Source organism: Schistocerca piceifrons, chromosome 2 (genome assembly GCF_021461385.2).
Source record: "Schistocerca piceifrons isolate TAMUIC-IGC-003096 chromosome 2, iqSchPice1.1, whole genome shotgun sequence".
In the NCBI taxonomy this organism is placed as follows: domain Eukaryota; kingdom Metazoa; phylum Arthropoda; class Insecta; order Orthoptera; family Acrididae; genus Schistocerca; species Schistocerca piceifrons.
The window spans coordinates 526,655,885-526,681,372 of NC_060139.1; positions in this window are offsets into that span (position 1 = coordinate 526,655,885).

Consider the following 25,488-nt stretch of genomic DNA (forward strand, 5'->3'; position numbering starts at 1 on the left):
TTTGTAAAATGAAAATATCCAATAACTGGTGCTGCTCGACGCAAATAAATTATTGTTTTGGTGCGCAGTGTTGCAGTTAATAAGTGTATACGTTTATGAGAAAAATGCAGTGAATCCCATTTAAGCATCTTCTATGAAGCTATTCCACACTTTCATGTCAGCGAATTATCTTCTGAAGCAGCTATTTGAAGAAGAATTTTTTTTTATAAGTTTCAACGCTTCAAGTGACGACTCATCCCCATATTGTGGGCTTGCTGTTTCAGCAAAATATCGGCCAAGGCCAGAGATCAGCAGTCATCTTCCACTACTGCCATTGCCACAGTCTCAGATGAGAGGAAAGACTGTACGTCTCTGGATAAGGCGCTTCGATAACAGAACAGGCGAGTATGTGTACGAGAACAAAATAATGGCCCACATACAGTATTTAAATGAGTTAACAACAAATTACACTTAAGCTGTATTAGTTATTCCGAAATTCAATAATAAAAGCACTACACGTCTTCTCTCCCATTGGAACATGTGAAAGTTGTTACAGTTTTCCTAACAACCTAACAACCTGACTATTTCGAGCGATTTGCTCGATAGTGACACTAAATTGACATACTAACGGAAGACTTCATTTCAGATATAACCGATTTGAACATAGTAATAGGATAGTCTCGCATTTTTCTCTTAGCAATATCAGTCAGATGCGATTAATGACGTAAGATTACGTTATAGAATTGCAATACGTTCGTAACAGGTCAGACATCTATAGTTTCACTTTAGGAAAATTTGCATTCACGATACTAATAGTGGCTCTGTATGAGTCGAAACGTAATCTGTTTCATCTTCTTGAATACTGGAAATAATTGTACTGTGTTTTTTATAACTGTATTTGTTTGGACATTTAGTTGTATTCGGTGAGTGGCTATGCGTGCGTGTGTGTGTGTGTGTGTGTGTGTGTGTGAGAGAGAGAGAGAGAGAGAGAGAGAGAGAGAGAGAGCGAGAGAGAGAGAGAGGCTTTCTGTTTCCTTTTTTTTTACAAGTGAAGACTTGAGACGTTGCCACAAAGCAGTACAGAACAGGTATCTATTTTCCCTTTTTTCTAATAAGAAAGTAACAAGTGCAGTGACAGTCATTTAGTTGTAGTTGAGAAAGTATGGTAAGGCTTCATACAGAAGAGGGACTTTGCGTTTTGACCTGTGTCTGACATTGTTATGTTTGTGTTATCCAACATATTTGAACTTAAAAGCCTCAACTCATTTTGGATTGATACAAAAATAGTGCGGCGCCACCGACAACTTCTCCACCTACACGTTATGCGGTATGATATATTACTAACTTAATGATTTCATCAAATGTGTTTAACATAAAACTACAAAGGTTTTCAGTGCGTGTTGAAAGCTGTTCTTTGCGTGGCACGGGATTGCAGCATCGCCGGATCCAGTACTCACTTTATGGCAGCGAATCGGAATGTTCGTATCGTTACAGTGGTTTTAATTATACACTGTCTGAAGAAAACCCTTTCTGAGGTTTCCAATTCACTCAAGTTTTTTGACGCAACAGTGCATATGGAGAACATGAAATTATTACATTCACATATCAAAGGAAAAAGCTGTTCTGAGGTACCAGGTAACGATCTATGCTGATATACCCATGTTAGTACGTGCCTAGACGGATGGCAACGCAGGCGCTGACACTGGCGTCCAGCCGATCGCAGAGATGGTGAATACTGTCCTGTTCAAGTATCGCTGGAACAGTTGTTGGTTGACGAGTCACACGACTTACTTCCCGAACCGTCATATCCTACACGTACTCGATTGCAGACAAGTCTGAATATCGCACTGTCCAAGGAACTTGCTGCACGTCTCACAGAGCACACTGAATTTGACGGGCAATGAGTGGGCGAGCATTATCATGGTGGAACAACACATCACCATCCTGTTACAAGAACGGCAAGTTATAGGCGCTACAAGCTGCAACCGAGCGACCGCTACGGTCGCAGGTTCGAATCCTGCCTCGGCATGGATGTGTGTGATGTACTTAGGTTTGTTAGGTTTAATTAGTTCTAAGTTTTAGGCGACTGATGACCTCAGAGGTTAAGTCGCATAGCGTTCAGAGCCATTTGAACCAAGAACGGCAAAAGAAAAGGTCTAGCAACATGCTGCACGTACCGAGTGCTGGTTAGAGTCCCTCCAGAAACACCAAAGGTGAACGAGAGTTGCAGGTTATTGCACCCTAGACCACAAGGCCTGAGGTGAGGTCGGTGTGTCTTGGACGCGCGGATGACCATACTTGCGTGCTTTCATCGCTGAAGACCAAGGCGCGCCATTCTATCTTAGAAGTGATACTCTGACGGCACCAGTCGAGCCGTGCACGTCGATGCTGAGGCTTAAGTGTAAGAAGGGCTTTGGGACTGAGTGCCAGTAGTCCCACTGTTGATAATTGGTTCGCACAATTCCCGATGACACGTCTGGGCTCACAAGCCCGCTTATCCGTGGTGTGGTTACTGAACGATTTCCCACTGCCGTCCTTACAATATAACGATCGTGTTGGGTGCCTGCGCTGCGTGGACGTCCCGAACCTCATCTACGGGTGTGAAAATGTTCACGTGATCAGTAATATCAGCATCGTTGCACAACTGATTCACCACGTCCAATTTGTGTGGCAGTTCTCTGAAACGACCATCCCGCCACTCGGAAAGCCACAATTTAATCCCTTTCAGAGAAACTCAGTTGGCTGTAGGAAGCGAGAGTGAGTCACCACGGCATTGGCGCCTGCTTGCTTTAGACACTTGCACCACACTGAGCTTTCTAGCTGTGAACATACCCTGTTAAACGATAGCGACAGATGGCGCTTTGGTAGATATACTGCGGTGACGTTGAAACCATTATCAGTACATCTACTATATCACAGGTGGCATATGACGTCATCGGATCAGTATCAAGATATTACATGCGATGCACGATGCACGATGCACGTCGTCGTTCCAGGTGTACTATTTCTTTTCTGCCGGTATAATTATTAGACTCTCACACGTAGCTTCGACTATACAGGGTGGTCCATTGATCGTGACCGGGCCAAACATCTCACGTATAAGCGTCAAACGAAAAAACTACAAAGAACGAAATTTGTCTAGCTCGAAGGTGGAAACCAGATGGCGCTGTGGTTGGCCCGCTAGATGGCGCTGCCACAGGTCAAACGGATATCAACTGCGTTTTTTAAAATAGGAACCACAATTTTTTGTTACATATTCCTGTAGAACGTAAAGAAATATGGATGTTTTAGTTGGACGACTTTTTTCGCTTTGTGACAGATGGCGCTGTAATAATCACAAACATATGGCTCACAATTTTAGACCAACAGTTGGTAACAGGTAGTTTTTTTTGATTAAAATGCAGAACGTAGGTATGTTTGAACATTTTATTTCGGTTGTTCCAATGTGATACATGTACCTTTGTGAACTTATCATTTATAATATGCTCAAAATGATGTCCGTTAACCTCAGTGCATTTGGCAATACGTGTAATGACATTCCTCTAAACAGCGAGTAGTTCGCCTTTCGTAATGTTCGCACATGTATTGACAATGCGCTGACGCATGTTGTCAGGCGGTTTCGGTGGGTCACGATAGCAAATATCCTTCAACTTTCCCCACAGAAAGAAATCCGGGGACGTAAGATCCGGTGAACGTGCGGGCCAATCCACATGTCATGAAATATGCTATTCAATACCGCTTCAATTTCACGCGAGCTATGTGCCGAATATACATCATGTTGGAAGTACATCGCCATTCTGTCCTGCAGTGAAACATCTTGTATTAACATCGGTAGAACATTACGTAGGAAATCAGCATACATTGCACCATTTAGATTGGCATCGATAAAATGGGGGCCAATTATCCTTCCTCCCATAATGCCGCACCATACATTAACCCGCCAAGGTCGCTGATGTTCCACTTGTCGCAGCCATCGTGGATTTTCCGTTGCCCAGTATTGCATATTACGCAGGTTTACGTTACCACTGTTGGTGAATGACGCTTCGTCGCTAAATAGAACGCGTGAAAAAATCTGTCATCGTCCCGTTATTTATCTTGTGCCCAGTGGCAGAACTGTACACGACGATCAAAGTCGTCGCCATGCAATTCCTGCTTCATAGAAATATAGTACGGGTGCAATCGATGTTGATGTAGCATTCTCAACACCGACGTCTTTGAGATTGCCGATTCTCGCGCAATTTGTCTGCTAGTGATGTGCGGATTAGCCGCGACAGCAGCTAAAACACCTACTTGGGTATCATGATTTGTTGCAGGTCGAGATTGACTTTTCACATGTGGCTGAACACTTCCTGTTTCCTTAAATAACATAACTATCCGGCGAACGGTCCGGACACTTGGATGATGTCGTCCAGGATACCGAGTAGCATACATAGCACACGCCCGTTGGGCATTTTAATCACAACAGCCATACATCAACACGATATCGACCTTTTCCGCAATTGGTAAACGTTCCATTTTAACACGGGTAATGTATCACTAAGCAAATACCGTCCGCACTGGCGGAATGTCACGTGATAACACGTACTTATACGTTTGTGACTGTTACACCGCCATCTATCACAAAGCGAAAAAAATGGTCCAACTAAAACATTTATATTTATTTACGTACTACACGAATATGTAATGAAAAATGGGGGTTCCTGTTTAAAAAACGCGTTTGATATCCGTTTGAGCTATGACAGCGCCATCTAGCGGGCCAACTATAGCGCCATCTGGTGTCTCCCTTTAAGCTAGACGAGTTTCGTTCTTTGCAGTTCTTTCGTTTGGTTCTTATTTGGTGAGATATTTGGCCCAGTCACTATCAGTGGACTACCCTGAATATGCATGACTCAGTTGCACCCTAAAGTAACACTCACAGAAAAGTTGGGAACGGCGTCCAACGAGAGAGAAGAAAAACGTAAACGGGACGAGGTCGAATACCGCCAGGGCAGGGAAAAGGTTTCTGTTTAAATGGGTGGATATTTATTGGACAGGCCCCTCAGCTTTTTCCCGAGGCCGGTAGCCGGTGGCAGCTCTCGCGAGCGTGAACCGGGCGCACCGGCGCCTAATACTCGAGCGGCGGTATCGCTGCGACTGTTTGAACGGCGGTGCGCAGATAGCGATCTGTCGCAGAAGCAGAACCTGAAACCGCGCACAGCCTCTGCTGGCGCTCGCGTGAGATACGGCCGCGCCGCGAATAATAAACACTTTATCGGGGCTGTCTGTGATTTATAGGGGTGCCGGACGGCGCAGTGGCACGTTTTCCAGCCCTCAAACTGGCTGTGAAACGGCCCCAGAAAGCGCACTCCTTACTCACGGCCGCTATCTCAGCTCTGGAGGAGTGTAGATACTGCGATTGGCCGAAAAACGTATGGAGCAATTAAATTTCTCGTGTAACTCAGATATTTCTCTTTTTTCCCCCTCTTTAAACTTTTTTATCTCTACAGGTGACTTGAAACAAGTGCGCCTCTCATATTTAAATGCTGCCAGAAACAAATGAATTGCCTAATCTTTTAAGGACCCTTAGTTCCGTGAGCGTAATACACAGGAACGTACGCTAATTCGTGGGTTATAATGCGTGCTCACTTACTTTCCAGTTACACAGTTTCTGCGAGGCACTGACCTGCTGTTTTAATTAAATCGGCTTGATAAATAAAGCTCTTATAAAGGAACATATCAGATATCTTTTCACCATGATTATATTGAGAAGAAACCCAGTATGAAACGTAACGAACGGTTGAAGGAATCGTACTTCCTATTACCTTTATTATCTATTTTTATCTTAATTTCACATGTGATACAATTACCTGCTTTTTCTGAAATGAGCCGTATTCTCTAAGATAAGCTATTTTTCCTCAGAAATATGGTTATCGATGGCGTATGTGTACATTTTTTGTTGTAGTTTTTCAATTTAATTTAATCGTATGGCTAGGGCAGACCGTTCGCCGGGTGCCGGTCTTTCAATTTGACGCCACTTCGGCGACCTGCAGTCGATGAGGATGATAGGATGATGATAAGGACAGCACAACACCTAGTCCCTGAGCGGAGAAAATTCACTGACCCAACCGGGAATCGAACCAGGGCCCAGAGGATTGAGAATCCGTCACGCTGACCATTCAGCTACCGGGGGGACAGTTTTTCAGTAATTCTCACCATTGCCTTCTTGTTTCTTGTCGATGTACACTGGTTTTTCTTTAGATGAAGCTTAGAACAACGAAATTTCATCAACATTTATTTGTCAAGCACATGTCTAAAGCTGTGACTCTTGTAAGAAATATGTGTACACCTGTGTCATTTTCGATTTCACCTTCAAGCATTTCGTGTAACATCAGTCTATGGATCAGACTGCAGGAGCACAGGACAATATGTAGAAGACACTAACCATGAGACAGTATAGTTATAGCCACCTGAAGAAGGGCTTAGTTGCCAGAAACCGACAATGACGATGAACTAAGACCTTTTTAAAAATATTTCCGGCTGGTTGCGGTCTCTCTGAACAACTTTTACCATAGCCACCGAGTTAAACAACATCCATCTTGGGGAAGAAAGTAATGCATTACTCGAAAATGGGAAAGTAATATACTGAAGCAATATTCCCGTGATAATAAAGTTTTGTTCACGTGGTACAAAGCTTCTACGCAGTACGCAATCGTTCTCATAGAACCATCAGACGAGTCTGTATTTGTAACGTGAAAAAGATTAGTTTAGGCGATGGCTTGTATACATGTCGGAGGATTGTAAAGTTTGACATGTGCTGCGCCAAAATCTTTTGCAGTGCCACTGGAAAAAGGCCCAAAGGCTTAAATTTCAATTGTGAAATAAATAATTCCTGCACTCAATGGCGAAAATGATGTCCTTTAAAAAATTCTAGTTTTAGTTGTGCTTCAAGGTGAAATTTAAAATGACGTAGGTGTACACTGACTATAATTTTATTTTATCTTTGTAGTTGTTTTGCTTTAACACAATCAGTGTACCAGCTTATGTAATCACATAGAGATGGCGATACATCGTAACTTGTTTGTCCACAACTCTTCATAATTTCTAACGTTGTTGTGTATGTACATCAGTAACTAACGGGTTGCTCTGCAGCTACAGTGGGTACATCGCATACATAATATATTTATTACATGTGTCTTTCAGAGTAGTTACGTATGATCGATCTTAGCATGACTTTTATTTTATTTTATTTTATTTATTTATTTGTTTTGACAAATCTGGGGACATGAAGGATTTGAACAGAACCAATAAAGACAAATACAACAATAGAATGGAATAAAAATCTTAGAATAATAACAGAGCCATTGCATATTTCTCTCTAATCGACATTATGTCAAGCTTTTATAGAACTGCTAAAAATTAGGATCAGTATCACCACGAACAAAATTCAGCCGCGTAGCTGTAGTTGGAGACCTCCCGAGGAAGTTGAGTGGCACTGATAAAGTGGCATTTTGTTCTTCACCCAATGGGGAGGATTAAGACTGAGACGTTTGAACTCTAGTAAGTGCATAATTTAATTTTTAACCTTCCTCATTCTCTAATGAAAAGAACTACTTGTTCGTACGGAGTCATAGGCGCTCTTTAAGGAGCCAGATGGAAACTGTGAATTTGCCTAGCATATAGATCAGGTATCACATCGACTTCCAACAAAATTACATAGTACGCGATTCAGAACTGTGAGGTCTAATTAGCAACACAAAAAATAAAATCTGTCAGAGAACACGAAGATTACATTAGAGTGTACCGTGGTGGATTACAAAACAGATAAGGTGGGGTTTTAAGAAATTACGGCGAAATGGGTGCGTGATACGTTCAGTGAGGGTCCTGAAGTAATTAAATAGTCGGTGGTCGTGGACACCACTTCCGAGTCGTTCGCTCGCAGAAGTATCGAAGGGTCCATGTCTCCAGGAGGCTGTCCCCGGAAACACCCCTACTGTCAGCCTTCCATACTCCAGTATTCAGCCATGGAAGACGAACTCTAAGGAACCATATGTACTATTCAAAGAAGTGATCTTCTTTCGCTTATGCGTAATCCTATAGAAAATGAGCGAATCTGGTTGTATTATTAAGAAATGATTTATCGGTGTATTAACGAGTGCCTTTTTCTCTATCTTGTGCTTTATCGTTCTGCAGTGAAAAAGTTCACCTTGCCCAATCCTTTCAATGATAGTGCACGAGTAGAGTAGTTTACTATAGGCGTTTCACGGTTAAAAGGCGGAAAGATGTGTGACGCAACAGAAACAAGATGATGCTGCAAGTTTTTACTATTGTAATGGCACTTATATGCGATCTGAGCAGTCTAAGAATAGCAAAGAATCGTTACGTTCAAACAATGCCCAAAGTCGGACTGGTTCACCTGAAAAGACTTCCTAGCACGTTTATATTCGGTGTTAACAAATGCCACTACTCTGGCTATCATGATTTATTGTACTGCTTAAATAACAAAACTGATCTACTACTTTTAGTTCCTCATTTCCTAATCTAATTCCTTCTGCATCTCCTGATGTAATTCGAACACATACTATTACACTGGTTTTGCTTTTGTTGATGTTTATTTACATCCTCCTTACAAGACATTGTACATACCTTTCAGATGCTCTTCCAAATGCTTTGCTATCTCTGACAGAATTACAGTGCGATCAGCAAACCTCGAAGTTCTTATTTCTTCCTCCCGAACATTAATTCAGATTCCAAAATTTTCTTTGGTTTTCTTTCCTGCTTGCTCAGTGTACAGATTGAATAACATCGTGGATAGGGTACAACCCTGTCTCACTCTCTTCTCAACCAGTGCTTCCCTTTCATACCCTTCAACTCATAATTGCCGTCTGGTTTCTGTACAAGTTGTAAATAACCTTTGACTCCCTCTATTGTTCCCCTGTTACCTTCAGAATTTCTAAGAGTCTAGTACTGTCAACATTATCAAATGCCTTCCCTGAGTCTACAAACACACGATTGTGTGTTAAACTCCTTGTCCACCGACAGTGAGTTGGTCGCTTTTGCTTAAACTGGCTACAGCCTAAAGAAATGAGATTCAAGGTCAAAAAAGAAATTATACACAGTATTCCACGACAAATTATTTTTTAGAAACGTGTGCAGTATTCAAGTATAAATAATTCTTTAGAAACGTGTGCAGTATCTTTGTCAGGAACTGCCCCGGATGCAGCGCTGTGAGGGGATGATACTGTACATCAAACATCAGCAACAAACAAGGTTACATTATTCCGATCTGCAACATAATAAATAAAAATCTCGTATGCTACGAGAAAACATAGACCGATGTTTGTGTTCACGTGTGTACAATACAATTTCCAAAACAATCTAGCCTCCTTGTCGAACAGTTTTCGATTCCCATTCGCCCCAGAACAAGATATCAGTTAGATTTATTTGGAAGCACCTTACTTCTTAATAGTATAATTTAAAGCACTTTTGTTATATTTCCTTGGCCACTTAATAAACCTTAAATTCTGTGAACTTGCAAACAAAACGAGTAGTTTCCTCAGCTTTTGTAATCAACAGACCTAAGCGTCTTGCCATCGTGTTTACCAGTTAGTCTATTTGAACAACGAAGTTTAAATTTTGGGGAGTTCATAGCTTGGTACTGTGTAATGTCAAGCCAAAAGGCTCCTCCATGAGAATGCTTTGAGTCGTTTAATTTACAAATCAATTTAATTAACTTTTCTTGTTAAATAACTTTGTCTATTTGAAGTGTAATAAACTGTTGATGGTGTACAGCAACCAGCCACAGATTGGTTTTTCGTTACTATTGCTTCAATCACCAACTTTCCCCTCAGAGTGTGAAAATATTTTGCTGGTGCCGATATACATAAGGAAAAACAATCATCATAATAAAATAAGAGAAATCAGAGCTCGCGAGGAAAGATTTAAATGTCAGATTTTCCCGCGTGCTGTCCGAGAGTGGAACGGTAGAGAAGTAGTTTAAGGGGGGGTTGATGAACCCTATGCCTGGCACTTAATTGTGAGTTGCACAGTAATCATGTAGATGTATATGTTGATATAGATATGGGATTCTGTGAAAGGGTCGCCGACCATCTCATTATTAGCCAAATTGCATTTTTGAAGTGCGTTAGGGTGTCACATACTAATTTTAATTGCCTCAAGTGGTGACCTCCAGAGCGAATTCAAGATCAGTTTACCACGAATGCTATGTGAACTTTGTCTGTTCATTCGACAATTACATTTTTATGCATTATATTTTTCTGTTAGTAGATCACTCACAAGGGGAGGCCACGACGTTGGCATCAGGAATTTACTTCAAACTTTGCACACCTTTAGTAGGCCATTAATACGTTTTACGCGTATATTATGTAAATATATATAACGTATATCTGTGCAAATGGGCCGGCGACAATAATTATTTGTCGTCGTGTGGTTAGCGTTCGTGCATGGAAAAGTGGGTCGTGGACAAGGCGACGGTTTGAATCCCGCGAACGCTTGCTTTTTTATTCTATAATTTTTTCACCGTTGGTCTCATTATTTAATGTATATGGCATTTGAGAGATAATAGAATGAAAAAAAGCACTTGTATTTGCATGACATTTCAATTTATGTTTTCCATGTCTGTGTGACAAGTAACATCATGCAACCTGTGATGTGAAGAGCACGTCCGACAAGTAATTCTACATTACTCTTTCGGTCTGGCACACTGTGTCTTACTGTATTCCTGACTGTGCATAAAGTCATTCGCGTCATTATTTATCAAGGTTTGACTTGGGCTTTCCAAGCCTGTCCCTCGTCCTCGAAAATTTAATTACAAGTAGTAAATATTGAAATAACGTATGAAATTCATTACAACTTCATGAAAACACATGTGGGGTTTTTTCATTATATTACCTCTCAACTGTCATACAAATTAAATAATGAGATCAGTTATTGTGGAATTCGAACCGTCGTCTCGTTAACGATTTTCTTGCCATACGGGGACGCTAACTACATGACCACAGCGAATTACAACCACAGCCATTGCGCAGGTACATGGTGTACACAATGGACGCGCAAAACTGCTCTTGCGATTTTCTCGGAACTGTCAAAGTATTGAGCCGGCCGCGGTGGTCTCGCGGTTCTAGGCGCGCAGTCCGGAACCGTGCGACTGCTACGGTTGCAGGTTCGAATCCTGCCTCGGGCATGGATGTGTGTGATGTCCTTAGGTTAGTTAGGTTTAAGTAGTTCTAAGTTCTAGGGGACTGATGACCACAGATGTTAAGTCCCATAGTGCTCAGAACCATTTGAACCATTTGAACCAAAGTATTGCACCTTATTACTGGCTAATTATGTTGTTTTAACGGCCTCCTAAAGATGTATGAACTTTGAAGTAAATCCGCGATTCCAACGTCGTGGCCTCCCCTTGTCAGCTTTGATTAACTGAAATAAGCTCTTTGAACAACCTCCATTGAGACACTTACTCCTCTTTCGAAGATGGGTTTGTCTATTGGCCAATGGGAAGCTATCGTGATCTGGAAGCCAAGAGACCTTCCTTGTTTGAACGGTTTCCATTACTCACGTTCTGGTTTTTGTGCTGTCTCTCGTAGTTTCCGTACTCTGTGTTTACTGGAGAGAGTTATGGTCGAGGATGAAGACTGGCTTTGTCTAGTGTCGATCTGGTGAAATGTTTAGTTCATCTCCGACTTGCCTCCTAAATTACTGCACACTTTAATCGCGATTACTCCACGGTTAGGCGTGCGGTAGTACCCTTCTACAGGGCTAAAGAAGACCTATTAGGTTGCTCAAATTCGACTAAACGGACGCTTGTGACAGCGACGAATCATGTTTTTTCAATCCGTCATGCTGCAGACTAAAAGTTATCACCCTATCCTGACTTAAGAGCTGCTGTCGATCAAACGTTGTGAACTGAGAATTTAGTATTCCGAAATTTTGCGGATTTTTGTCTTATTTTGAGGACCCATGTAGGCTTGTAAATTAACTGCGTAGTTCTGATAATAATATATATCTACATACTAACGAATTTCTTTCTGAATTATTTCTGCCTGACCCCGTTATTGCTTTGTCGCTTTTGTATGTGATCCCATACCACGCTACTACACCGCCCCGTTGCTTATAAGGTGCTGATCCTAATCGTGGCCTGTGAACATTCTGACACATCAGAAACCCTCTCACTAAATTCAGGTTGCAAGTGCACAACATAAAAAGCAATTGTTTTCTCTTACTACGAAACTACACTGAAGCGCCAAAAAAAAAAAAAAACTGGTATATGCATGCGTATTCAATTACAGAGATATGTAAACAGGCAGAATACAGCGCTACGGTCGGCAACGCCTATATAGGACAACAAGTGTATGGCGCAGTTGTCAGATCGGTTACGGCTGCTACAATTCCAGGTTATCAAGATTTAAGTGAGTTTGAACGTGGTGTTATAGTCGGCGCACGAGCGATGGGACACGGCATCTCCGAGGTAGCAGTGAAGTGGGGATTTTCCCTTACGACCGTTTCACGACTGTATCGTGAAAATTAGGAATCAGGGAATAACATCAAATCACCGACATCGCTGAAGCCAGAAAAAGATCCTGCAAGAACGGAACCAACGACGACTGAAGAGAATCGTTCAGCGTGACAGAAGTGCAACCCTTCCTCAAATTGCCGCAGATTTCAATTCTGGGCCATCAGCAAGTGTCAGCGCGCGACCATTCAACGAATCATCATCGCTATGGGCTTTCGGAGTCGAAGACCCATTCGTGTACCTTTTATGACTGCACGACACAAAGCCTTACGCCTCACCTCGGCCCGTCAACACCGAAATTGGGCTGCCGATGACTGGAAACATGTTGCCTGGTCGGACGAGTCTCGTTTCAAATTGTATCGACCGGATGGACGAGTATGGATATGGAAACAACCTCATGAATCCATGGACCCTGCATGTCGGCGTGGGACTGTTCAAGCTGATGGAGGTTCTGCAATGGTGTGGGGTGTGTGCATTTCGAGTGGTATGGGACCCCTGATACGACTCTGATAGGTGGCACGTCCTGCTGATTACCCACGTCCATTAATATTCATTGTGCATTCCGGCTGACTTGGACATTTCCATCAGGAAAATACAGCACCAAATACGTCCAGAATTGCTGCAGCATGGCTCCAGGAACTCTCTTCTGAGTTTGAACACTTCCACTGTCGGCCAGACTTCCCAGATATGAACATTATTGAGCATATCTGGGATGCCTTGCAACGTGCTGTTGAGAAGAGGTCTCCAACTCTTCGTACTCTTACGGATTTATGGGCAGCCCCGCAGGATTTTTGGTGTAAGTTGTCTCCAGCACTACTTCAGACATTAGTCGAGTCCATACCAGGCCGTGTTGTGGCATTTCTGAGTGCTCGCGGGGGCCCTACTTCATATTAGGCAGGCGTATCAGTTTCTTTGGCTCTTCAGAGTAGGTTTCAGAAGCTGAAAGGAAGGTCGGTGACTGCAGTTCCGGCGATCGGTGCTTAATAAATATGCTACGGAGTTGTCTAATATCTTACTGACGGAAATCATTTTAAAAATTTAAGTGTTAATTTTGAGGGGTCATTTATTCTTTCGTGCTTAGAGCCAATCATTACACGTTTGAGGGGACCTTCTCGACGCACTGCTGGGCGCTATGAGCAGAAAGGAAACACTTATTTCGTTTTTCGTCAGTTTCTTGATGAATCTTCACTCACTGCTCAATGTTCAAACGATAACTACGCAAAACCAAGTTTCAATAGCGCTTAAATTATGAAAGTGTGTGTGCGACTATTTTATTAAACATTCTGGTTTGGACTGTGTTTCTAATCACATTCTGGGACATAAAGATTCACACTTAATATAGAACTTCGAGTTTCAGATCTTCTCTATTCGTTGTTGATGGGATTTGTTCACGTCTTATCGTGACAAACAGCTTACAGTTTCATTACTTTAGTGACGATATAAAGGTCAGCTTCCAGATCGTAAGTAACAGAACACTAGCTCAGCTAGACAGCGAACTGTGAGAAAATCGTTAGTGGTCTTGTAAAGGAATCATTTTCATTGATTTAGGGAAATCATAGAATCGGAACGGAGATTTGGATCCAGTTGTTGGGCATGAAATGCAATGTCGTAACCGTTGCACACCCTCATCCAGTAAAATAATTTCACTTCAGCTCGACCGCTAGGTCTGCAGTGAAGTCAACCACTTTGAATACGGTAACTCTGCATATTTCTGGGAGAACCTCTGCGAGGTTATGAAGTAAAAGAGGTGTCAGTGGCCAGTTAGGGCTTTGAGTTGGTATGTAATACAAAACTATAGGCGTAAATTTTGGCACACAACTTGTGACGATGGTTTCCAACACGTCTCCTCCACAACTGTTTCGCGTAAGCATTTTAGAACTACTGTTTTAGTTATACGGACTGTGCTTAGCTGGAAAGCAACGTTTAGTACTGCAAATTTAGTTACATGTATTCAGAAGGGAGAACTCCGTCTCAAGAAGCCGAGCACTACTGGGCCGATAGGAAGAGCTTCACCCGCCAAAAGCAGAGGTCCTGTTCGTGCCCCGTTCGAAGCTCCATCTTGTCGTCTACACCTAAATTTATAATGCCCAAACCACTTTGAGGAGTGTGATTGGAGCTACATTTGGTACCATAATCTGTTCTCTCTTTCCATCTCCTATTCGCCGGTGGTTCTTGGGAAGAAGATTTCTGGTTTCTATGATTTTCTCCTAGTGGTCATTTGGCAAGGTGTGTGTGGAAGGAAGTTCTCCAATGAAGGTCTTTTGAGCATCCGCTCACGAAATTTCAGCAGTAAATTTCTCCATAGATGCAACACGCTTCTCTTGTAGCGACTTCCAGTAGTGTTTTTGAAAATCTCCGCAATGCTTTCGCATCGACTGAACGATTATGTGACGAAGCGCACCACTCTTCAGTGGATCTTCTCTACATCATCTATCAATCCTATCGTACAAGTGTTTTGTAAGCCACGTCGTTCATGGAATTACGAAAGCGTGCTGAAAAGTAATATCTCCGAATTTTCCACGCAAAAATTGTTCTTAAATCTGTTTAAATAAAACAAACGTTATTAACATTATGCATTTGTGTCATTCGTGTGCAAGTATTTATTCCTCGATACAGTCACCTTGAGAACACCAGTTTGTTGATACCGACACTGGAGAATGTTTGACTTCGTTTGTGGGGCCATAATCTTATTTCTGCTGGCACCGCTTAGTCAGCATCAAAGTGAAGTCCTCGAAGGTGTTCTCTAAGTTTTGGAAACATATGAAAATCGGATGGCTCTCGATCGGGACTGTGAGGAGGATGGTCTATGATGCTGACACCAAGGCATCAGGTGGCTGCAGATGTAGCAGCGATCGTGTCTGGCCTGGCATTGTCAAGGTGAAGGAAGGGTGCTCCATGCGTGGACGAACTCTTCGAATTCGAAATTCGATTCCCGTACTCTTTTTCTCACACCGCGACATAATTACGTTACACACCGCCATGTTACACGCTACAATCCGGAGCCCTCTAGCGGCAACGGGCGTCAAAAATATGTAGATATGAAGAATAAATATGTAGACGTTTGTTCTGTCTAAAGCATTTTAGGAGTTTTAACATAAAAGAGATCGGAGGGATTACTTTGCAGCACGCTCTCGTGTATTTCCTTAATATTCTTCCCAAGAATCTCAGCCTGGCATCTGATTTTTTTATGTATATGTTGTCATTCGATTTCAGATCCTTTCGGATCATTACTGCTAGATACTTCACAGTAATTACTGATCCCGGTTGGTTCTCGTCTAAATAGAAATCGAATAGCAGTGCATCTCTTTGCCTATTTATGCGCAATCTGTTACATTAATTTACGTTCGGGATCAAGTGTCAGTCTCTGCACCAGTCACGATCCTCTGTACCCCTGAATTTCGCTACAGCCTTCCCATAGACAACAGAAATTTTCGCGAACAGGGTCTTGGAGCCATCAACGTTATCCACTAAATGACATCCGCCCCATTAGCTAAGTGGTCAGTGCATCTGACTGCTAGGCAGAGGGTCCGGACGTTTTCACTCTAAAAACGTCACTCACGTAAATAGTGTTTTCCAATAAATAAGTGCGCCCTATCTTTCTCTTTCCCTATAAAATCTCTCTCTATGTCTCTCTTTCCCTATAAACTCTCTCTCTTTCTCTCACTTTCTCTCACTCGCCCTCTCTCATTCTTTCTGACTCTGCAGCTCTCACCCCTTACTCTCTGTATATATTTGGCTCTTTACTGAGCCATTTCGTCTATTTCGTTTATCATTAACTTACATTTTTTAGGCCATTCATCATTTGTTCCAAGTATTTTGATATGCAAATGTAATGAATTGTGAATCTTGTTTCATTATTATACAGTTTGCTTATTATTAGATGTCATGCTCGTTATTGTGTCATTTGTTTATATTTTGTCGTTGTTTGTCATCCATGTGTTTTTTTCTTCTTCTCTCTCACATAAAATAAACCATTCATTAATTGACTACCATTTGTCTCCTATGCGAAAATGTAAGCTTACAGCTTCTTCCTTTCCTTTCAGAAGTATGACCTTTTCTTCATATTTTTGTCAATGCCATGCTCCTGAAAGTTCTTGAGAGGAAAACAAATGACATGACGAAAGACTGCCAATAACACAGAACAAAAATCCCTACACACAGATTTTTTTTTAGATTTGATAGAACAATTGTTATCAGCAAAAATTACGTGAAAGAAGAGGACAATTGAAAATCAAGACATTGATCAACAAATGAAATCTATGAAACAACAGAAACGAAAATGTGTGCTTCCCATTGTAAGAAAAGTGGAACATTCTGTAAATCACTGTACTGTTGTTTTTGTAAATAAAAGTTTATACACTTTTTTTAAAAAAAAAAAGAATTCGATTCCCGGCCGGGTTGGAGATTTTTGTCCGCTCGGGGACTGGTTGTTGTGCTGTTCTCATTATCACTTTATCATCATCGACTCGCAGGTCGCCCAATGTGGCATCAACTGAAAAGACTTGCAACACGGCGGCCGAAGTTCCCCAGATGGGGACTGCCAGCCATCGGTAACGTACGATCATTATAATATTTTCATTAGACTGGAAACAGTAACAACCCTATGGTACTCATTTTGGAGTAATTTCATTTACGTCTGTCGATTTTGTTTCGTTAAGAACGTTTGAGTTCTGAATCAAAACACAAATCTCGTTGTATACTGTGTAATCTCTAATTTCATACTCTAAAGAACACTGCAGAACAGTATCAAACGCTTTTCTGAAGTCAAGGAACGCTGCATCAAGCTGTGTGACTTTGTCTACGTCACTCTGGATCTAATGCACTAACTAACAGAACAGCTCTGTTTCGCAGGATCCCTGAGGATTGCAAACTGATTTTTATTGAGGGGAATGTGATTCTCCAAATAGGTCATAATGGACGAGGATAAATCATGTTCCGTAATTGTACAGTAGACTGGCGTCAGCAATATGAGCCTATAATTATGTGCATCTGAACGACGCGCCTTCTTAAAAGCGGGAATGACCTACTTTTTTCTTCAACCACTATTACTCTTCGTTGCTCCAGCAACATACCACAAACTACTGCTAGTAGAGGATCAGTTTTTTTACACAATAAATTGTTCCTCTTCTAACAGTGGTTTATCGTAGCCTGATAGGTATGTCAATCCGTCGAGTTACGTTTACACTTTACCATTTGTCACAGGTGATCATAGGTCCAAGAGTTCCAGTTTTTACTTGAATTACACTTGAATTCAACGATATACCAGTGTGTAGCGATTCTCTGTCCCGGTCTCTTCTATTGAAAGGGCTCGATACAAGGATTCTTCCTGCCGCGATACATTACTGCATCTACTCCGTAAGTTGTCCCTTACGTGAGATTGCGTATTGAGGGCGACGTTGCATAAATGGCAAGAGTATATCCGACCAGTCTGCGCTCGGTGCCTCACCGGTTGTTCGAGAAGGGTCTGCTTATATCGTATTTTCTACAGCTGTCTCGTTGTACCCAATGCATTTCCACTCCATAGGTCACGGCTAGAAACTTAACATTTTGACAGTGAAATTCCAAATGGCTTTTGGGACTGCTACTACAGTCACTAAAATAGTGTTTTAAGTTTTCATCTTAAGAAAAAGGGGTTACATCTTCTGTATCCCTGCAAATGAATGACGGAAACACTTGTATCTGTCAGTTTAACACAATAAACCTTACATTACAGCCAGTCGAAATTAAAAAATATGTGTAACTGTTGCAAATTTTGGTAGTATTATCTCGATCTACATCTATCTAGATCTACGTGACTAGTCTGCTATTCACAATAAAGTGCCTGGCAGAGGGTTCAGTGAAACAACTTCACACTGTCTCTCTACCGTTCCACTCTCGAACGGCACGCGGGAAAAACGAGCGCATAAATCTTTCTGTGCGAGCCCTGATTTCTCTTATTTTATCATGATGACCATTTGTCCCTATTTAGGTGAGTGCCAACAGAATGTTTCCGCAATCGAAGGAGAAAACCCGTGATTGAAATTTCATGAGAAGATCCCGTCGCAACGAGAAACGTCTTTGTTTTAATGATTGCACTCCAATTCACGTATCATGTCTGTGATATCTATTCGCGATAATACAAAACGAGCTGCCCTTCTTTGTACTTTTTCGATGTCATCCATCAGTCTCACCTGATGCGGATCCCACACCGCACAGTAATACTCCAGAATAGAGATGGGTAGTTCGCGAACGAACGGGTGCAAAGGAACGGTTCACCAAGATGAACGAAAGGACCGAGGAACGAATTCCAAGGAACGATCGGTTCATAGTTCACTTCGGTCGCGGCGGTCTACTTATAGTTCTCGGGAACGAGGAACGATCGGTTCATAGTTCACTAGTTCTTTGGTCGCGGCGGTCACTTCGGCAGTTCTCGTTTCAGCCTCGGTCGCGTGCTCGTCTCAGTCTCGATCTCCCTCGGCCGCACTCGTCGTTCTTCGCATGACCACCTGTCTCAGTTCCACTGCCGACTTCTCCTTGTTAGTTCAGTATCCAGTTGTTCGTTTCGTTCACTGCGTTCGCCTATTTTACATGTGTTCCAAACTGTTCTTGCTCTTGGTTCTGGCTATTCAGCGTCCACGACCGGTAATCAAAAAGTATTTTATAGTTACGCAAATTACATAAAAATTACGTTGTATGTAATAGGTATGTCTTTTTAGGTAACAAAAGGGCATATCAGCTCATTTCATTATATCGATGAACAACAAGGCTAGATTTTTGTTATTCATATATTTTTAGGTTTCATCGACTTGATTTGGCAACTAACTCTCAATAATTTGCTTAATTTTTAGTGTAAGAAAATTCATATAAAACGATTTTCTTGTATCTTTCATATAGAAAACATTACATTTAGGAAGACTCTAATTATTTTTAAGTTTGGTTGTTTCCAATTTGCATTACCCGCTAGTTTGGTTCCTTTGGAAAAAAAAGAAGAAGAAAAAGTGGGTTTTGGGTCATTTTGGCTCAGCAGGAAAAGCGGTGCCTCTCCATTTGAAAAGACAAAGATTTCCGTAAAATCATATTTACTTATTATCTCAAAAACATTTGTTCAGAAGGAGCTTTCAAACCGAAAACTTTATTACTGCGAACTTAATTATTATTATTATTATTATTGTTGCATTAACGTTGATAATGCAACATAAAAACGTAATTTTTACTAAGTGACTCTATTATGAGGAAACCACATTTTATTTTATGCTTCCATTAAAGTCTCTACTTCGCCTACGAACTCAGTGACAACGTGAAGTATATATAGGGTGTAAACGATTATTGTTTACAACGTAGCATTGCTATATAGTGGAAGTCGAAACGAAGAATTTTATACAAGACATTTGTGGTCTATTAAGTTGGGAAACAGCCACCAACAGGTTTACAAGACTACATGAGCTATAGCCCATGCGCGTCACGTGAGATTTTCATGTTCTCTTCTCAAGCTCTCTACACATCGTCATCGATTGTTTCGCAATTGTTACTTGCATTCGTTTGTTATTTCTTCACTGCCTAATTATTACATGTTTGTCTGTTTATTGTTTCTGCTCGTAACGGGCAACACATCGTCCGTAATTGGCGAGCAGTCTGTACTGGGGGCCGGTTTTCCGTGCGCGACCCTATATTATTTCCCTGCGAACAGCCACACAAGGCTACGGTTGGCTAAACGACAGGTTCTGCAGTATCACAGAAATTACTGCTAAAAGTGTTAAGAATTCTGTAATGAATAAAAACTCTATACTCCAGGGGGGAGGCAAGTGCCCCCTCTTGGTGCCCTCCATCCTTTAGTCACCTACACTACTAGTTTTCAGTTTTCCATAAAAACCATATACCAAGCACAAATGAACGATGAACGAGTAAAAATGAACTGTTCCCAAAAAAGAACGATCAGCAGTAAACTAGTTCCCACGGATGAACGAGTTTGCCCATCTCTACTCCAGAATAGAGCGGACAAGCGTAGTGTAAGCAGTCTCTTTGGTAGACCTGTTGCACCTTCTAAGTGTGCTGCCAATGAATCATCTCAAATATTACTAATGAATTCACTGCCTCTTGGGTTGAGTCTTTTAAGGTGAAATTAACGTTTCCCGAGGAAAAATTATCATTTAAATCACTTTCTGTTACATCAGTTACGTGTGTTGACGTCACTGATGCTGACTGATTTAGATGTTCACAGTGGCTGACTGACGACTGTGTCGTACCGTAATTTCTATGCAACAATAGAAGGAGATTTTACTTGTCGCCACCTTTAAGTGTTTATAATGCACTGAGAGAAACACTCTGAGAGGAGAACGAGTTGAAAACTGAAACACCGATAATGATTAGTGACAAGAACACACATATTTATTGACGATTACTGAACTTTGTACAAATCGACTGTGGCAGAAGATCCTGAAGTTCAACTACTACTCCAGAAGCTAAGGCTGGATAGTAAACAGTTCTTGTGCCACTAGAATGTTCAGTGAAGACGGCAGGTGTGGACTCGCTAGCCGGCCGGAGTGGCCGAGCGGTTCTAGGCGCTATAGTCTGGAACCGCGCGTCCGCTACGGTCGCAGGTTCGAATCCTGCCTCGGGCATGGATGTGTGTGATGTCCTTAGGTTAGTTAGGTTTAAGTAGTTCTAAGTTCTAGGGGACTGATGACCTCAGAAGTTGTCCCATACTGCTCAGAGCCATTTGAACCATTTTTTGGACTCACTAGAAACAGACGATACGACGTGAAGTGCACAAGCAGAAGGTGGTCTTCTCGGTAGTCGAGCTGAGATGGAACTGCCCGCTCTGTTGTGGCGTCGGAACCTATCACTTCTCTGGCGGCGCCACCGCTGCGACTTCTTGGTGCGGCAATCACTGGGCTATACGCCGACTCTGTAGTGAGTTGTCGACCTATCGACGCCTGTGCTGCTACCTGGTGCTGTGCTCACGACACCACAGATTAATTGCTCCCCATATGCCTACGCAGGGCGCGCTGTCATGATACCTCCGCCATATCTGCCTGTTTTTGTGGTTTTGTTATTCTACTCTCAACATTCTGCAGGCTTATAATAAATGCAATTTTAGTTATGAAGCACTACCGTGAGTAAAGACTACAGCATTATTAGATTCGTTTTATGACAAGTGAAGTATTAAATATTCTAAGTGGACGTTATTCCATGCGTCAGTTCCTCGGCTCTGCTTTCCATCATGCACAAAGTGGGAGGAAATATCGCACTACCGGCCACCGTTTCTAGATTTGAAGTTACCAGTAAACTAGCAGTTTTTAAATTACAGAAAATGTATTACACTATTACTAGGGCATATTTAAATACTATCCCTGCAAAAAATCTTTCGAACATTTTATTTTTCTGTAATAGCAGCTCAAAGAATTAGAATGTGTAATTTTTACCTCCAGAAAATGAGGTTCCTAATTTCGAGATTTTGTGTTTCCTAATCACGGGTTGTAAATGAAAGCTAAAAATTAGTTCATTAGTAACATAGCCTTTATTCATATCAAATGTTTGTTTCAGAAATAAAGAGTTCTGCGTAATTGCCAGTTACACTGACGTTTCAGCCGTAACAGGAGAAATTTTCTGCCTTTGCGCTTTTTGATACAGAAGTCACGTTTTCCAAGTATCATCGTCGACACCTGCAAAAAGCTCATAACGTCAACGATAGCAACCTATACATTTTAATCCAGATCTCTTTAGAAGTGTCACTTGACCGCAGTTGATCACAATAAATGCGCTGCTCGTCCTCTTCATAGTCAGATGAAAAGTCTTTCAACATGGTTCCATCAATGCTTGAATCGGAGTCTTCCTCACCATGATCCTGCTACTTCGTGACCCTCTGGCTCTGTCTTACGTAGCGCATTCTTTTGCTATCCTCATGTGTTGATCTGTCAGATGCATCACATGAAACTCCTGGAGTAGGTTTCGTTGAGGTGGCGTCTTTCCTGTAGTCTTTGTACTTGCTTTCCTTTTTTCATTTAGCCATAGATTTCTATAAAGCCTCTTTAAAAGGAGAAGACGTCAGCACTGCTGCTTTACCTGCTCTTGGTGTTGTGTTTGACGGTGAAAGCAGAGGAGGAAGGCTGATTTCAAAAGCAGAAAAGCGCTCTTTTCACCATTCCAAAAACTGCGACAGTGGTCCTGCTGTGGCTCCTGAGGCCTTATCTGCATTTGCTGCTGATTTCTGAGGAGGAAAATCCACAGACGTAAAAACCAGGGCTTCACAACAACATATCCCAGGTTTTTGAAACCATTTGCAGCCACTTCCATTGATGCAACTCTGCAGTATGCCCCACCCGTAAGCGTCGCAACGTCTTCGTCTGTCAAACAGCGGAAAGGTGGCACCTGGAATAAAATTCAGAAGATCCGTTTCTATAAAATGACCCAATACTGGTTAAAAACAGTCTTGGCTGCAGTTTTAGTTTTTTTTGCCATATTTAGGCATCTTCAGGTTATCTTTTCTAGATGGACGCGAGAGGCACCAAGATCAGCATAACGCGTTCCCGTTCACAGAAGCGAGTAACAGTAAGATGGGGGCTCAGGTAGTAAGCTCCTGTGAACGGGAACGCGTTATGCTGATATTGGTGCCTCTCGCTTCCATCTAGAAAAGATAACCTGAAGATGCCTAAATAAGGCGAAACGCGTCGTTGGAAAATAAAAAAACACTAAAATTGCAACCAAGACTGTTTTTAACCAATACTATTAAGCACTGGTTTGCTGTTATGCCACATATGGACTGGAAGAAAATGACCCAAATTTCGCGTACCCGAAATAGTGCCATCTATTACTATCCGCTATTAGAAATCGTGCCATACTTCTCTTTAGGCACAACTAACTCTTAAGTGACTGATGGATGACACTCTTGTCAATTAGATAAGACAGAGCATGCTCCATAATAACTTCTCATATGAAATACTTTGAAAGTACATCGTACGTGGCGTAAGGAAGGACTTCCAACTGGGCTCTGTTGGCAATATTTGTCTTGTCCACAATGCAAATGTAACTGTGGAGAACGAAATTTGAATTGCCTCGGCACCGAACTCACAATGGAACATCAGAGTGACCTTCGCTACTGGTTGTCGGAGCGAGCTACGGAGTGCAGCACCAAGGAAGAGAGATATTCAACTACCCGGAAGTGGGTAACCACCTGAAATACGGATACTTTACCCTGATGAATTCTTCGCGGCTGATAACCCGAGAAGAATTCATCAGTGGAATACGCCGAGAAAGACTGCAATGCATACACTTTACCCTATTCCACAGTCAGAGAACACTCTGGGTCCAGGTGTCGTGGCCACCTGCCATTTGTGGTGTGGTTAAGCTGTGTCTCTACCGGTTCACACAGCTACAGCAGTGAATACAGTTCTGCGTGTACAACAAACTGTGACCCCCAAGTGGTCGATCCGCGAGCGCAAAATCCCAAATAACCGACGCAGAGAACGTCGTTCGGCAACAGCTGGAGTGCTGCCTCCCCACTTGGGAGCGGTGAGCGATAGCGCCCCGCGTGCGACGCCCCCCACGGGCCACACACGCCCACGCCTGTCCTGTAATGGACAGCCCCGGCGCTGTCGCTGGCTCGGCACAGCCCCGGCCGCGCCTTTCACCCTCTTTGGCGGCCGCACTTCTCTTTTATTGTTATCGTCCTCCCCCGGCACTTATCCGGCGGGCATCGGCTGCGGGTGCCTGCTGCATTTCTTCGGCCCCGGGGCCGGGGTCCGTTTCCTCTTCCCCGGAGTACACGCGAGCGCCGGGGCTAATATACGGCGCCGCCGGCCCGCTGTAAACGCCGGCGCTGCTAACGAACGAACGAACGTCGCGGCGCGGCGTGGCGGTAAAAATACCGCTCGCCGGATTATTAGTCGCCGGTTATCTCGCCAGCCCTCCGCGGGGAACGGCGAGTGAAAAACAAAAAAAAATTGAGTCACGCGTGCCCCAGCGATTTCGCGAGTTATCACGACCTGCGGAGAGAGGCAGATTAATATTTTCCTCCGAGTAAATCAGTATTTTGTTATTATTTTAACGCCGCAGTTATCGGGTGCGGACTCGAAATGTTTTGTTTAAACGAAACCCACCGGCTGGAAATTTCCCCGTGGCTTATCTCCGAAGACCAGATGCCAGACGGCTTCTACTGCGCGGAACTGCTGATCTGCCCGCTTGCGGTGCCTGATCTCTGTTCGATTAGCAGTTTATGTGCGTTAAAAGGATATTAACGCCGTAATTAACAGCTGTGTCGCTTTATTAAAACACCTATTAGGGCTAACGTCGTCGATCTCCACTGATTAACACGTCACGGCGTAACGATAGAGCGTAAAGTGTTCCGATTCCCAGAGCACATTACTGCAAACGGCGTACAAACACGAACAGTGACGCCCTTTGGCGCAGCAACACGAAGAGTAACCTGATCCGTGGCCTCGTCGCTTTGCAGTTTCGCTGCTCTTGACGAGTCTGTATGCAATGTAGTTTAATTTGGTCAGCTTACTATAGCATCAGAAACTGATAACTTCTGAATTCCTCAAGAAATTGTCATCTATTTCTCTCGACGGGCGATCAAAAAGCTTCCGTTCCAAGGCTGTACTGTGCATACTCGTTATGACAATTAGGTAGAATCGCCGAGAGCATTGAGACAGTCGTCCCACCGGCGCATCAGTTTGAAGATACCCGTTTGGTAAAACACCGTGTCCTGCTCCTTGAAGGAGTCCGTAAGTGCCTGTTGGACATATTTGTCCGATAGGCCTTTTTTAAATGACCGAGGATGTGATAATCGCTTGGGGAGAGTTCAGGACTATAGGGGGTGTGTTAAAGTGTCTTTCCCTTGCGTTGACACAACTCCTGCGTTACGACGTTTGCGATATGGGGACGTGCAATATCATGAAGCCGCATCACGCAAGTTGACACACCATCCTATGACGATGATTTTCGACAGACATGCCGCTCCATATACATTATTCGTTTTCCGATGGATCTCTAACAGTGTTTGTCCTTCGCCAGCAAAAAAAAAA